Consider the following 13,713-nt stretch of genomic DNA (forward strand, 5'->3'; position numbering starts at 1 on the left):
GAAAATAAAGTAAACGGGCCTTGCTCACTGAAGTTTGGTCACCCCGTGTCATTCTTTCCTTATCTCGTTCTCTATCTTCATTCGCCAACGTCCATCCTGAGGATATCCCTGGACTCTGCTGAGGCTGGACCTCGGCACTTCCCTGTCCTTCACTATCTCTTGAAGTTTACTCAAACTCATGTTCATTGAGTCAATGATGCCATCCAATCATTCCATCCTCTGTCACCCTCTTCTCATCCTGCTCTCAATCTTTCCCAATATCAGGGTCTTTTTCAATGAGTTAGCTCTCCGCATGAGGTGGCCAAAGTGTTGGGGTTTCAATTTCAGCCATCAGTCCTTCCAATGAATATTCAGGGTTGAGTTCCTTTAGGATTGACTGGTTTGATCTCCTTGTTGTTCAAGGGACTCTCAAGATTCGTCTCTAGCACCATAGTTCGAAAGCAACAATTCTTTGGTGCTCAGCCTTTTTGTTATCCAGCTCTCACATCAGTACCTGACTATTGGAAAACCATAGCTTTGGCTATATGGACCTTTGTCAATAAAGTGATGTCTTTGCTTTTAACCTAAACACAGTCTCGGCTTGTAGAGACTGATAATGTTAACCTCTGTGATACCATCCTGCTACTGTCAGTGCTCACCCAAAGCCTTTCTGGAGTTAGGGGCTTTTAGGGCATAAGCCACCCATGTCCTTGCATGGCCCTGAAATAACTTTTCTCTGCTATCAACTCCAGTGTTTCAGTTTGCTTGGTCTCATTGTGTGTCAGGCATACAAATTTGTGTTAACATACCCAATGCACAGTTAGTGTGCCAGACACACAGTGAGGCCAAACAAACTGAAACATCAGAGTTTGGAGCAAAAAAAGATTTATTGCAACACTGAGCAAGGAGAATTTGTGGCTCATACACTGCAAAATCCTGAACTTCCTGAAAGTTTTCAGCAAAGCTTTTTTTAAGGCAGAGTGAGGGTAGAGCATCCCGGTGTATGTGATCAGCTCCTTCACAATTCTCTGATTGATGGTGATCAATCCTGAAGTGTCAGAAAGTCTGAGGGCTACTTACACATGATCAAATAGTTATTAAGTTTATACTATTTTTGCTATATTTTACTATGTGAAAAACTCAAGAAATATACATGAGATACTATTACCTGGGTACTTCAGAGAAGAGCTACAGCAGAGGATATGGGGGAGGGGTCTGGCTCAGGAAGTCCCCACAAGGTCCTTTACAAAAAGATTTTCTATGATCACACAAAATGAGGAGAACTAAGACAAACAGAATTAAATGAGTTTTATATTTGGAGAACTTCTCAAACTATCACATATAGTAATGTGAATTGGCAGCATTTCTAAAAAAGATTAGGATGTGCAATCCTTAACCCACTCTAAGCATCTCATTAGATATTTGTCCTAAGAAACAAAGAATTCAATGGAAGACACTTAGGCATAATTATGTCTATCTAATACACAATTACACATAATAGGCAAATTATGTGTATAGCACAGATTCAAATAAATCATATCAGGTCTTTTGCTGGTTGTACTGGGTCACTATGGGAATTTTGAGATTTGCTTTAACCTTGCTTTAATTAATGATTTTAGTTTATTACTGTTTATAATAATTTTCTCCTCTTGTTGGAGAAAGATGTTCTTAGAAGTTTCCTGTACAAGAAAATGAAGGAGATAAAGAAAAGCCATAGAATGTACTTTGGATTTCCGGAATAGCATTAAGGTAGCCATTTCCTCTGTGTGGTTTAAGTACAGTACAATTACCACAATCATCAAGAGGCATATTTGGGGGTAAGAAGAAATTTTCAGTTACTATCCGAAGCTCTTCTGGCTTATCTAAGAATTCAACTGATATGCAGCAGATTAACAAGAGAAATTTTTTTGTAAGTTTTAGAAGTTTAGTTATATATATATATATATATATATATATATAACTTCATATATATATATATGGAAGAGACCCAGGAAAACTGAGTATCTCACCAAAATAGCTGAAACCTTCACCTTAAATACCATCTTCAGTTGAATAAAAATATGAGATATTGAAGGTAATGGTTTGGGGCTTAATAAAGGAGGAAGGTAATCTACAAGGAGATGCAGAGGCAAATGTTTGATAAATAAATATTTACTAGGTCATGCAGAGATGATGGAAAAGAGTGGACTTTGTTTTCCAGGCACCTTTGAGCTTTCCCCATCACACCTGGTTAATATTCTTTGTAGGTATCTCTGGTGAAAGGTCTATTCTGGGAACAGGCCCTTTATCTAGATTCTTTAAAGCAGTTATAAGAAGAGTTACAAGGAAAGCTTCCTGAGTCTCTTGTTTCTTAAAAATAATCAGCCTAAATTAATTCTTATGCCAAAGAGACACATTTTGGGGGGATGAATTTTCCTACATGTTCCTCTGGACAAATGGTTACCATTAGAAGTAACAATTTCATGTTATATCCTTATCCTTATATATTTGGGCTTCCCTGGTGGCTCAGATGGTAAAAATTGTGCCTGCAATGTAGGAGACCTAGATTTGAACTCTGGGTCAGGATGATCCCCTGGAGAAGGGAATGGCTACCCACACCACTGTACTTGCCCAGAGAATTCCATAGACAGACAAGCCTGGCAGGCTACAGTCCATGGGGTCGCAAAGAGTCAGACACGATTGAGCAACTAACACTGTCTCTCTACGTCCTTATTTGAGCCTATATTCTTACTTAAAGCTCAGGTCTTGTCATTTGGAAAACTAAAGTCTCCTAGCAAACAATCTACTGGTTTACTTAGCAGTCTAAGCTGTGAGTGTTTCAATTAGTTCCCTAGCCTTTGTTTTAAATTAGAGATTTGTCAGCCTAAGCAAGAAAAAGTACACCTTTACTTAATTGATGAAAGGTTGGTTTAACCCTTACTCTGAACTTTATGAACTTTCAAACTGACAGAGTTCTCACAGTAATCTTTAAAATACATTTCTTTTCAGAATTTTCATGTTACATCAAGGTTTCAGCTTCCTTTATATGTATTTCTAATTCAGCTGAGGACATGGGGATCTCCCAGGAGCCTGAACATCATTTTTGATCATTGTAAATTGGTTACCAAAATTTAAAGATCTAAAGATTTTATCTGAATATATGAATTTATTGTTACCCTTGAAAAATCTGACTATCTAGCCACAGTAGTTGTGAGTTCTTACATGGAAGCAATCAACTGGGACTGAGTTGTTTTTGAATATATATATATATATATATATATATATATATATATATATATATATATATATAACAAAAAAGCTGAATGCTGAAGAACTGATGCTTTCGAATCACGGTGCTGGAGAAAACTCTTGAGAGTCCCTTGGACTGCTCAGAGATCAAATCAGTCAATCCTAAAGGAAATCAACCCTGAATATTCACCGAAAGGACTGTTGCTGAAGCTGAAGCTCCAATACTTTGGCCACAGGATACGAAGAGCCAACTCACTGGAAAAGACTCTAATGTTGGGAAAGATTGAAGGCAGGGGGAGAAGAGAGTGGCAGAAAATGAGATGGTTAGATAGTATTGCTTTGAGCAAACTCTGGGAGAGAATGGAGCGCTGATGTGCATGGTGTCCATGGGGTTACAAGAAGGCAGACATGATATAACGACTGAACAACAACAAATACATACATACATACATATATATATATATTCTATTCCCCAATATCTACTCTTCCCTAGTGTTTCTCTAATATTCCTAAAACTGAGGCCAAGTTTTACTTGCTCTTCATTAGTGGGCTTGATTGTTGTTCTCTTGATACTAAACAGAGAAATGAATAAAGAGACCACATACCTCATGCAGCCTATTCTTAAGTGTCTAATACTTGAGTTGTGTTACTGTCTAATGTATATTGCTGAGATCCTGTTTTGGAGCAACTCTGGTACTCTTCTCCTGTTTATATTGCCTGCCTGATTTATAAAGTCATATTAGTAGCAAGAGTTGACTTTGGGACTTAGATTCAACAGTCAGGAAGTAATGAATATCTTATTTTTTTCTGCCATGTTCATGAAATTCTATTGTTCTTTTACATTTGATATCTGACTGGAACCTACTCACTGGGGCTTCACTTTTGTTAAGGATAAAAAATTGAACTTTGTTAACAAAGTAAGTGCATAATTGAAGTCACACTTACGATCTTTTTTAAACAATATAGGCTTGAAATGGAGTACCTTAAGAGATTTGCAGAAATGCAGATGAATGGAAGACTAATGATGAATTTTAATAATGCAACAATTGCAGTGCCATATAATGCAAAGAATGTTGTACTAAGAATCAGGAGACCAAGACACTATGAAACTCACTGTGAGTCTTTGAACAAACTGCTTAATCTCCTTGGACAATAGCCTACTCATATATGAAATGAGTATTGTGAGATGTCTCTGTAAGAATGTTGTAGAATAAAATAAGAAAGCACTTAAAATTATTCTAGAATAGTTTAATACCAGTTGTAAGGTTTAACAAACTGTTCCATAGAAAAAGATAACATATAAGTTTTAAATTCTTAATTCAAAGGAAGTGAGAGATAAAACAGCCCAAACAATTTCAGATTTAGAGAGATTTCAAAGCAGATTCTTCCCCAAACAAAATTCATCTTTGAGTAGATGGTGGCCATCCTAATAGGTTCTTGTCTAGGTTGTGAAAAGAAGAGTTGGCAGTATACCACTGAGAACTAGATCTAAGTTACTGATAATTGAAAAAGATTATAATGAAGTGCCTTGGAATGTACTAACAGTGAAATCATAGAGCATAACCAACTGAACACATTAAAGACAGTAGAAAACACTAGGAAAAAGTTCAGAGTAACATGTGAATCAGGAGAATGTAATATCATATTGAACATTTGTCCTTATTTCTACCTATGTTCTTATTCAGAAATAGCCTTTTTCATATTGCTCAGCTCTTAAGGATGTTTTGCATAATGCTAAGGTGTTAGTTCCAGATGTTCAAGCTGGTTTTCGAAAAGGCAGAGGAACCAGAGATCAAATTGCCAACATCCACTGGATCATGGAAAAAGCAAGAGAGTTACAGAAAAACATCTATTTCTGTTTTATTGACTATGCCAAAGCTTTGACTGTATGGATCACAATAAACTGTGGAAAATTCTGAAAGAGATGGGAATAACAGACCACCTGACCTGCCTCTTCCTGTATGCAGGTCAGGAAGCAACAGTTAGAACTGGACATGGAACAACAAACTGGTTCCAAATAGGAAAAGAAGTACGTCAAGGCTGTATATTGTCACCCTGCTTATTTAACTTCTATGCAGAGTACATCATGAGAAATGCTGGGCTGGAAGAAGCACAAGCTGGAATCAAGATTGCTGGGAGAAATATCAGATATACAGATGACACCACCCTTATGGCAGAAAGTGAAGAGGAGCTAAAAAGCCTCTCGAAGAAAGTGAAAGAGGAGAGTGAAAAAGCTGGCTTAAAGCTCAACATTCAGAAAACGAAGATCATGAAATCCGGTCCCATCACTTCATGGGAAATAGATGGGGATACAGTGGAAACAGTGTCAGACTTTATTTTTTGGGGCTCCAAAATCACTGCAGATGGTGATTGCAGCCATGAAATTCAAAGACGTTTACTCCTTTGAAGAAAAGTTATGACCAACCTAGATAGCATATTGAAAAGCAGAGACATTACTTTGCCAACAAAGGTCTGTCTAGTCAAGGCTATGGTTTTTCCTGTGGTCATGTATGGATGTGAGAGTTGGACTGTGAAGAAGGCTGAGCCCTGAAGAATTGATGCTTTTGAACTGTGGTGTTGGAGAAGACTCTTGAGAGTCCCTTGGACTGCAAGGAGATCCAACCAGCCCATTCTGAAGGAAGTTAGCCCTGGGATTTCTTTGGAAGGAATGATGCTAAAGCTGAAACTCTAATACTTTGGCCACCTCATGCGAAGAGTTGACACATTGGAAAAGACTCTGATGCTGGGAGGGATTGGGGGCAGGAGGAGAAGGGGACGACAGAGGATGAGATGCCTGGGTGGCATCACCGACTCGATGGACGTGAGTTTGGGTGAACTCCAGGATTTGGTGATGGACAAGGAGGCCTGGCATGCTGCGATTCATGGGGTCGCAAAGAGTTGGACACGACTGAGCGACTGAACTGAACTAAACTGAAGGTGTTAGTTACTCAGTTGTGTCTGAGTCTTTGCTACCTCATGGACTGTAGCCAACCAAGTTCCTCTGTCCTTGGAATTCTCCAGGCAAGAATACTGGAGTGGGTTGCCATTCCCTTCTCCAGTGTATCTTCCCAAAGCAGGGATTGAAACCAGGTCTCCTGCATCGCAGGCAGATTCTTTATCATCTGAAAGTGAAAGTGAAATTGCTCAGTTGTGTCCGACTCTTTGCAACCCTTTGGACTGTAGCCCACCGAGCTCCTCTGTCCATGGGATTCTCTAGGCAAGAATACTGGAGTGGGTTGCCATTTCCTTCTCCAGGGGATCTTCCTGACCCAGGGATCGAACCCAGGTCTCCCACATTGCAGGCAGTCGCTTTAACCTCTGCACCACCAGGGAAGCAAAGATGGGAGTGATAGGTCACCCAATTAGGCCAGTCTGATCTTGTATCCCACAGTGACTAATCTGATAATTAGCAGGTAACACAGACTGGATGAGAGGTTTCTTCTCTGAGGTATTTCAGTCAGAGGTTGAGGAAGAATTTTTAAAATTCTTCCTCTCTAGTCATAGAACCTACAGATTCAAGAACGAAACTGTTAGCAGTCACTTCTTTTCCTCCTTCCACATTTACTTAAACGGAAATAAGAGACCATGAAATGACAGAAGTGATGTGAGAACTAGTCAGAGCTTGAGAACGTTCAATTCTCTGGTTGGTAACACCCTTAAGGCCAACTCCACCCATTTTCTTGCTGTGTTTTAGTTCTCTGTTCCAATAAATGCCTCATATAATATGAGTGCCCAGTCATGTCCGACTCTTTATGGCCCCATGGACTGTAGACATGGCACCTCTGTCCATAGAATTTTCCAGGCAAGAACTCTGGAGTGGCTTGCCATTCCCTACTCCAGGGATCTTCTGGAACCAGAGATTGAACCTGCATCTCCTGCAGGTCTCCCCTGTTTGGCAGGAGAATTCTTTACGTTTAGCACCACCTGGGTAGCCCTATAATATGAGTAGCTTGAATATATATTGGTTACCAGAGAATGCAGGTACTGAAAATTATCATAGAAGATAATGCCAAAATCTATTTTTAGGGAAGAATTAAATTGTAGTTTAAAACTCTCAAAACTACTAAGACTTTTAGGAAGGAAAATTGAAAAATTAGTTTAAAGAGAGTTCTTCATTTACTATGTCAGAGCAAAAATTTTAACGTCAGAAACTCTAGAGAACTGAAAGAAATTTACAAAGATAGTTGCACATTCCAATTGTTGCCACCAGAATAAAATTTGCTCTGAGAAAATGAGGGATATTTTTTCAAGAATTTAGAGATTTAAACTGCCTAAAACAATACCCACCACAAAAAAACACCTACTACAATGGTATTCCTTGATTTTAAAAGGAAATAAAACCTTAAATTGTGCACATACTTAAGACTGAAAAATATCTTTTGAACACATACAATGGATATTTTTTTCTCATTCTTATCACAAGTCTATCCCCACTCATTTGAATGCAGTTTCCATCGTCATAATGTTCTGAGGTTGAGAGTATAGAGATTGTGTTGTGATGTCAAATTGCTATATGAAAACAATTTTGATAAGCACATAGACACCACATTATAATGACAAATTATAATGACAAAATGGTTTCTGTGTTTCCATGGAGACCAAATTACAGTGTCAAATTGATGGCAAAATGAGGTCAATACAAATCTACACAGACCAGATTGTGATGTTAAAACAATGTGAAGCAATATCACCAGAGGTCTGGGCAGGCTACGCTATGATGTCAGGATGATGGGGAAGCACTATCTAGAATGATGTCAAAACAGTTACAGAAAGATGTCAGTGGAAATCTCAATAGCATCCTTCATTATGATAGTACAATAGAACACTATTAATGCAGATTTCACCAATGGTAAAATAAATCTAGTGAAACTGAGAAAATGGGAAACTTACACATTGATGAATTTTGACTCTAAACATTGTTTAATTTTGTGTTCTTAGGAACTAAGTGCTTAGTCATGGAAGTTAGAGTGAAAAAACTAAACTGCATTACTCAGAGGTGGAAGTTATTTATTGAAGAATCTGTTTAGATGTAAATGACTTTCCTCATTTACAACAGGACTGTGAAAGGACCCACAGGGAGACAGTCTGATTAATTCAGTCCTTTCTAGAAGGTGTCCCTGGCAGACTTTTCTCTTCAAATATCTTTGGGGCATGAATGCTCCTCCTCTTGGGATGGTTGTCATATCTTTTAATTCTTCTTTCCTAAAGATGTTAAAATATTTACAGTTGCATTTTTATATTTTGTAAATCATAAACCAAGTAGTTTAACACTTTCTTAAACCTGTCATTGTCAAAAAATAGTATGAAGCATGATGTTGTCTTCACTGCTGCAGATTATTCCCATTTGTTCTTAAATAATATATTATATTGATGCAATTTATCTTGAATAAGTGCAATAAATATTTTAACCTAATCCTAATGCTGATCAGTTAGTATGTTAAATTCAAATGGAATAGGATACATTTATCATGGTTTTGCAATACCATATCCTTTCTTTTTTCCCTTTAAGGGTAAATCTGATTTCCTGTAGAAATAAAAGACAACAGGTTATAGGGTCATAAAACATTTTGATTATTTAAAAAATGCTTTCATCAAGCTACTAAAAGACAATGATATTTTGCTACACTATTTGAGTTTGTATTGTTTTTCCAAGTATGAGCCATTTCAGCCTTGTGGTTTACCATTCTAGGTGGTGATTAAGACCATGCCTCAGTATGAAAACTCATTTAACCACGTTGACTAAATTAACTAGATGAGTAATTTGCATCTGACAGACATACTTTCATTGAATGCTATGTGCTAGATAGTAAGCAGGGTCAATTAAATCAAAAGGTTTCAGAGAGTTGTTCAACAAGATTTACCAATTGGCTTAAAATGCTTATCATTGAAGTTGAATTGATCCATCAGCTTATGAACACAGGAATCTGTTTTTCAGGTTTTCGCTTTTTTTTCACCTTTTTTTTTTGTTTGTTTTGATTCTGCACTGTAGGTCATGTAGGATCTTAAGCTCCCCAACCAGGAATGGAACTCGTGCCTCCCGCAGTGGAAGCGTGAAGTCTTAACTACAGGACAGCCAGGGAAGTCTCCTGTTTTCTCTTCCTTTTTTAGGAAGAAAGAAATAAAAGGTATGAAAGGAAAGTTCCTTGAGAACCTTCTGTTCATAAAGCTACTGTGATGGACAGCAAACAACTCACTTCAAAAAATTATACACAGTTTTCATTAATTCTTCAGGGGTTGCAGAGTCAGAAACAAGGCATGCCTAGACCATGTCTAGGATATTCATCCACTTAAAATCAGTTCAAATTGAACACATGAAGAAGATAAGTAATACTAACAAACCAATAGCCTTCCTAATGCAGAGCTGTAGACCTTCAGTGGAATCCTAGCTCTGTCACTGTGTGAAGTTTGCAGTCATTTATTTCCTTGAATCATTTTTTCCGTTTTAAGACACTAGAGACAAATAGGAAACCATCTCTTTCTGTAAGAGGGCTTAAAAAGAACAGCACCTGTGTTCCTGCAGCTGTGCTCTTTGAAAGTCTCAGAGGAGAATGTAGAACTTTGTGACACCATAGGATGCAGTCAACCCTAAATATTCATTGGAAGGACTGATTTTGGGCTGAAGCTCCAGTACTTTGGCCACCTGATGTGAAGAGGTGACTCATTGGAAAAGACCTGATGCTGGGAAAGATTGAGGTCAAGAGGGGAAGGGGATGACAGAGGATGAGATGGTTGGATGGCATCACTGACTCAATGGGCATGAGTTTGAGCAAACTCCAGGAGATAGTGAAGGACAGGGAAGCCTGGCATGCTGCAGTCCATGGAGTTGCAAAGAGTCAGGCATGACTTAGCGACTGAACAACAATAACGACAAGGATGTAATATTTTCTCCAATCCAAAGGGCAAATGGAACCCCTCTTAACGATTTTCTTTGTTATTCCATGCTGCTGCTGCTGCTAAGTCGCTTCAGTCATGTTCGACTCTGTGCAACCCCATAGATGGCAGCCCAACAGGTGCTCCTGTCCCTGGGATTCTCTAGAACACTGGAGTGGGTTGCCGTTTCCTTCTCCAATGCGTGAAAGTGAAAAGTGAAAGTGAAGTCGCTCAGTTGTGTCCAACTCTTAGCGACCCCATCATTACCAATTAAACACAATTTGTTAAAAATCATTGTCTATGATCATTTCCAAATTCTTAATTTTTGGTAAGATCAAATATTACCCAAATTTACAAATCAGAATACTGCAGATTAAAAAAAAAAAAGATACTGAATGAAGCAGAGGTAATTGACAACACTGTGATGGAAACCATAAGGGAGAAAAAAATAATGTCTCCTCTACGATGTTATACATTTGGTTGAGACACCTCTACATCCCTGCTCCAACCTGGGTAATAAAATACAGGTTAGCAGGAAAAGGGAATTTAATAATAACATGTATTCTTCCCATGTACCTGGGAGATGGCAGGAAAACTGTGTAACTCATTAGATGGCCCAAACCACAACTTTAAATAAAGTCTCCAACTAAATGCAAAAGAAAATGTTGGGGGTTAGGGAAGCCAGAGATGCCAAATTATCAGGAAAAGCATAGTAAACAAAAGTAAGTCTGTTATGCAAATTTAGATCCTTGCCTGGTAACTTCCTAGAGATTTATCATCCTCGTCTTCCTGGTGGAGAGAGAGATATACTCCCTTATACATGGATATAGCAGGGTTGAGATGTGTTTTATCTTTGTTTTTTACTGAAGAAGATTCTGTTGGAAAATAAAACCAGCCCTCGTTCTGAAAAAAAAAAATATATATATATATATATATTTATTTATTTATTTGTCTGCTCTGGATCCATGTGGGATATAGTTACTTGACCAGGGATCAAACAAGGAACCCCTGCATTGGGATGCAAAGTCTTAGCCACTGAACCATGAAGGAAATGTGTAAATATCTCATAAAAGGAAAACTTTTTTCTGAGCTTTGCTTATCTGCTGTTTCTTAGAAATAGACAGCCTAAATAACTCTTATGCCAAACAGACATATTTTAGGGTGGCAAGTGTTGTTCCACTTCAAAATAACGTAGTAATATGGTAGCAGTACAGATAAAATCAAGAAAGGAGACTATAGCTCTTAATATGTATACTTGTTCTTACTGTCAACTGTAGATTAGTACTTGCCATGGGCACTTGCCATTTACCTCTATAGGGATTAAATCACGTGCTTCTGCAGCTGCTGACCTTCAACACCCCCTGAAAGGCGTTCAGGGTGGAGAGCGAAATGAGGTACTTTGGGCTCAGGGAAAAACTGGAAGGACAGGTCTCCAGAGAGTTAGACAGTCTTTCAACCAAGGTTCTCTTCAGATGCCTTTGCCAAGGACTTTTTACTGGGGAAGAAGAGGGAAACATTGAATATGATCTTCCTGGCCACACCTAGCAGTCTGCTCTCCCCATCCCATCAATCTCAGAATCCATAAAACTACTACAGTGTTTTGTGCAGGGTTTGGTCAAAAGTACGGAGATCCCTGTCTGCAGTGATTCACTTCACCCTAAACCAGTACCTGCTTTTACGGTCAGGACACTCAAGGTGGCTGTTCCCTTGCTCTCTGTCCATCCCCTTCATGACCAGTGCCTACTTCATTTATACCCCACTCATATGACTGATCTTCCCACATACTTGCTCCAGGCCCCAGCTAAGGATTGTTTTTTATCAAAGTTACCATGAGGGGCATGTCCCTTTGCTAGTTTCCCTGGTAAACAATGAGCATGCTAAGTTGCTTTAGTCTTGTCCAACTCTTGGTGATCGTATGGACTATTGCCCACCAGTCTTCTCTGTCCTTGGGATTCTCCAGGCAAAAATACTGGAGTAGGTTGCCATGCCCTCCTCCAGGGGATTGTCTCCACCCAGAGCTTGAACCTGCATCTCCTGCAGCTTCTGCCTTGCAGGTGGATTCTTTACTCCTGAGCCACCAGGAAAGCCCCAACATGATGTCAGTTCCCCTTATAACTGTCTGTCCCTCATCTCCTTGGACTCCATCTGCCTTCCTTCTGTCCTGCATATGGGCTGTTGCTCCAGGACATTTCTTCAGATGTGTAAGATCCACTAAACCACAGCTGTCTCTGTCAATGACTCAGTGCTTTTTCTTCTAACCTAAAATTGGGCAAGTGCAGGCCTTGTGCATCCATGGGGTGCAACAACATTGTTCCAGGGAGGAAAACGGAATATGGAGGGATCAAGGCTGTCTCCAGCTTCAGACTTGCTTGTATGTGCATGCGTGCTAAGTCACTTCAGCCATGTCCTACTCTTTGCAATCCTTTGGGCTGTAGCCCACCAGGCTCCTCTGTCCATGGGATTTTCCAGGTGAGAATACTGGAGCAGATTGCCATGCTCTCCTCCAGTGGATCTTTCTGACCCAGAGATCAAACCCGAGTCTCTTGTGTCTCCTGCATTGGCAGGACAGGTCTTTACCACTAGACCACCTGGGAAGCTGAGAAACAGGGAGGGTGGTTCCTAAATAAAAATTCTATCTTTTCTTACAAGAGAGTGAATGGATGGAGGAGAACAAATGATTAATGTCTCAAGAGGTTCTAATAATTGCCAGTGCACTTAAAAAAAAAACACCAAACTTTCCAGATAAATCAAACCAATGTTTTAAAAACAGTTTTGTCTAGGCTTATCTTGTCATTGCATAGAAGATGTCTTAGTATTTGAAATCCACATAGAATACTGCTTTTTGTCTATTGTTTTATTTATGAGATGAATAGGAATAGGAAAAAGAAAATTGGACACTGCTTTATTGCCATCTGGATAAATCCAGATGTGGTAAAAATCTCGCAAAGATTCGGACAGAACAGAGCACACAGGCACACACTGTTTGCCATACAAGTGTCTGCTTTCCCTCCCTTTTTTCTTCCTCCTTCTTCCCTCACCATTTCCCCTTTATTTTTCTTATCTATTTCTCTTCGTTTCTGCTCTATTTCCTTCTCTTTTCCTGTTTTGTTTTGTTTGTGTTTTGGCCTTGTTAGAGTCGCTTCAGTCATGGCTAACTCTTTGCAACCCCATGGACTGTAGCCCGCCAGGCTCCTCTGTCCATGGGATTCCCAGGCAAGAATACTGGAGTGGGTAGCCAATCCCTTCTTCAGGGGATCTTCCTGAACCAGGGATCAAAACCGAGTCTCCTATAGTTTAAGAGTGGAGCCTTAACCACTGTAGCACCAGGGAAGTCTTGTCTCTTCCTGTTTTCTTTTATCACTTTGTCTTTCATTTTCTATCTCTTCATTTCTCTCTCTCTCTCTCTTTTTTAACCTTTATTTTTGGCTTTTTTTTTTTCTCTTCCTTTATATGATGTAAGCTGTTCACTTTTCCTCTCTGAAATCCCTATTCCATTTTTCTAAACTAAAGGCTACAGCTGGCATGACTTAAATAAGTTCTTAATGAATAAATTTCTCTGTGTAAGAAAAAATGAATGACAGGCAGAGCAGACTCCCCATGTGTTCTGGGTTCAATTCTGTAAGTTTCTTACACATC

The sequence above is a fragment of the Ovis aries genome, chromosome 9, assembly GCF_016772045.2.
Source record: "Ovis aries strain OAR_USU_Benz2616 breed Rambouillet chromosome 9, ARS-UI_Ramb_v3.0, whole genome shotgun sequence".
NCBI lineage: Eukaryota > Metazoa > Chordata > Mammalia > Artiodactyla > Bovidae > Ovis > Ovis aries.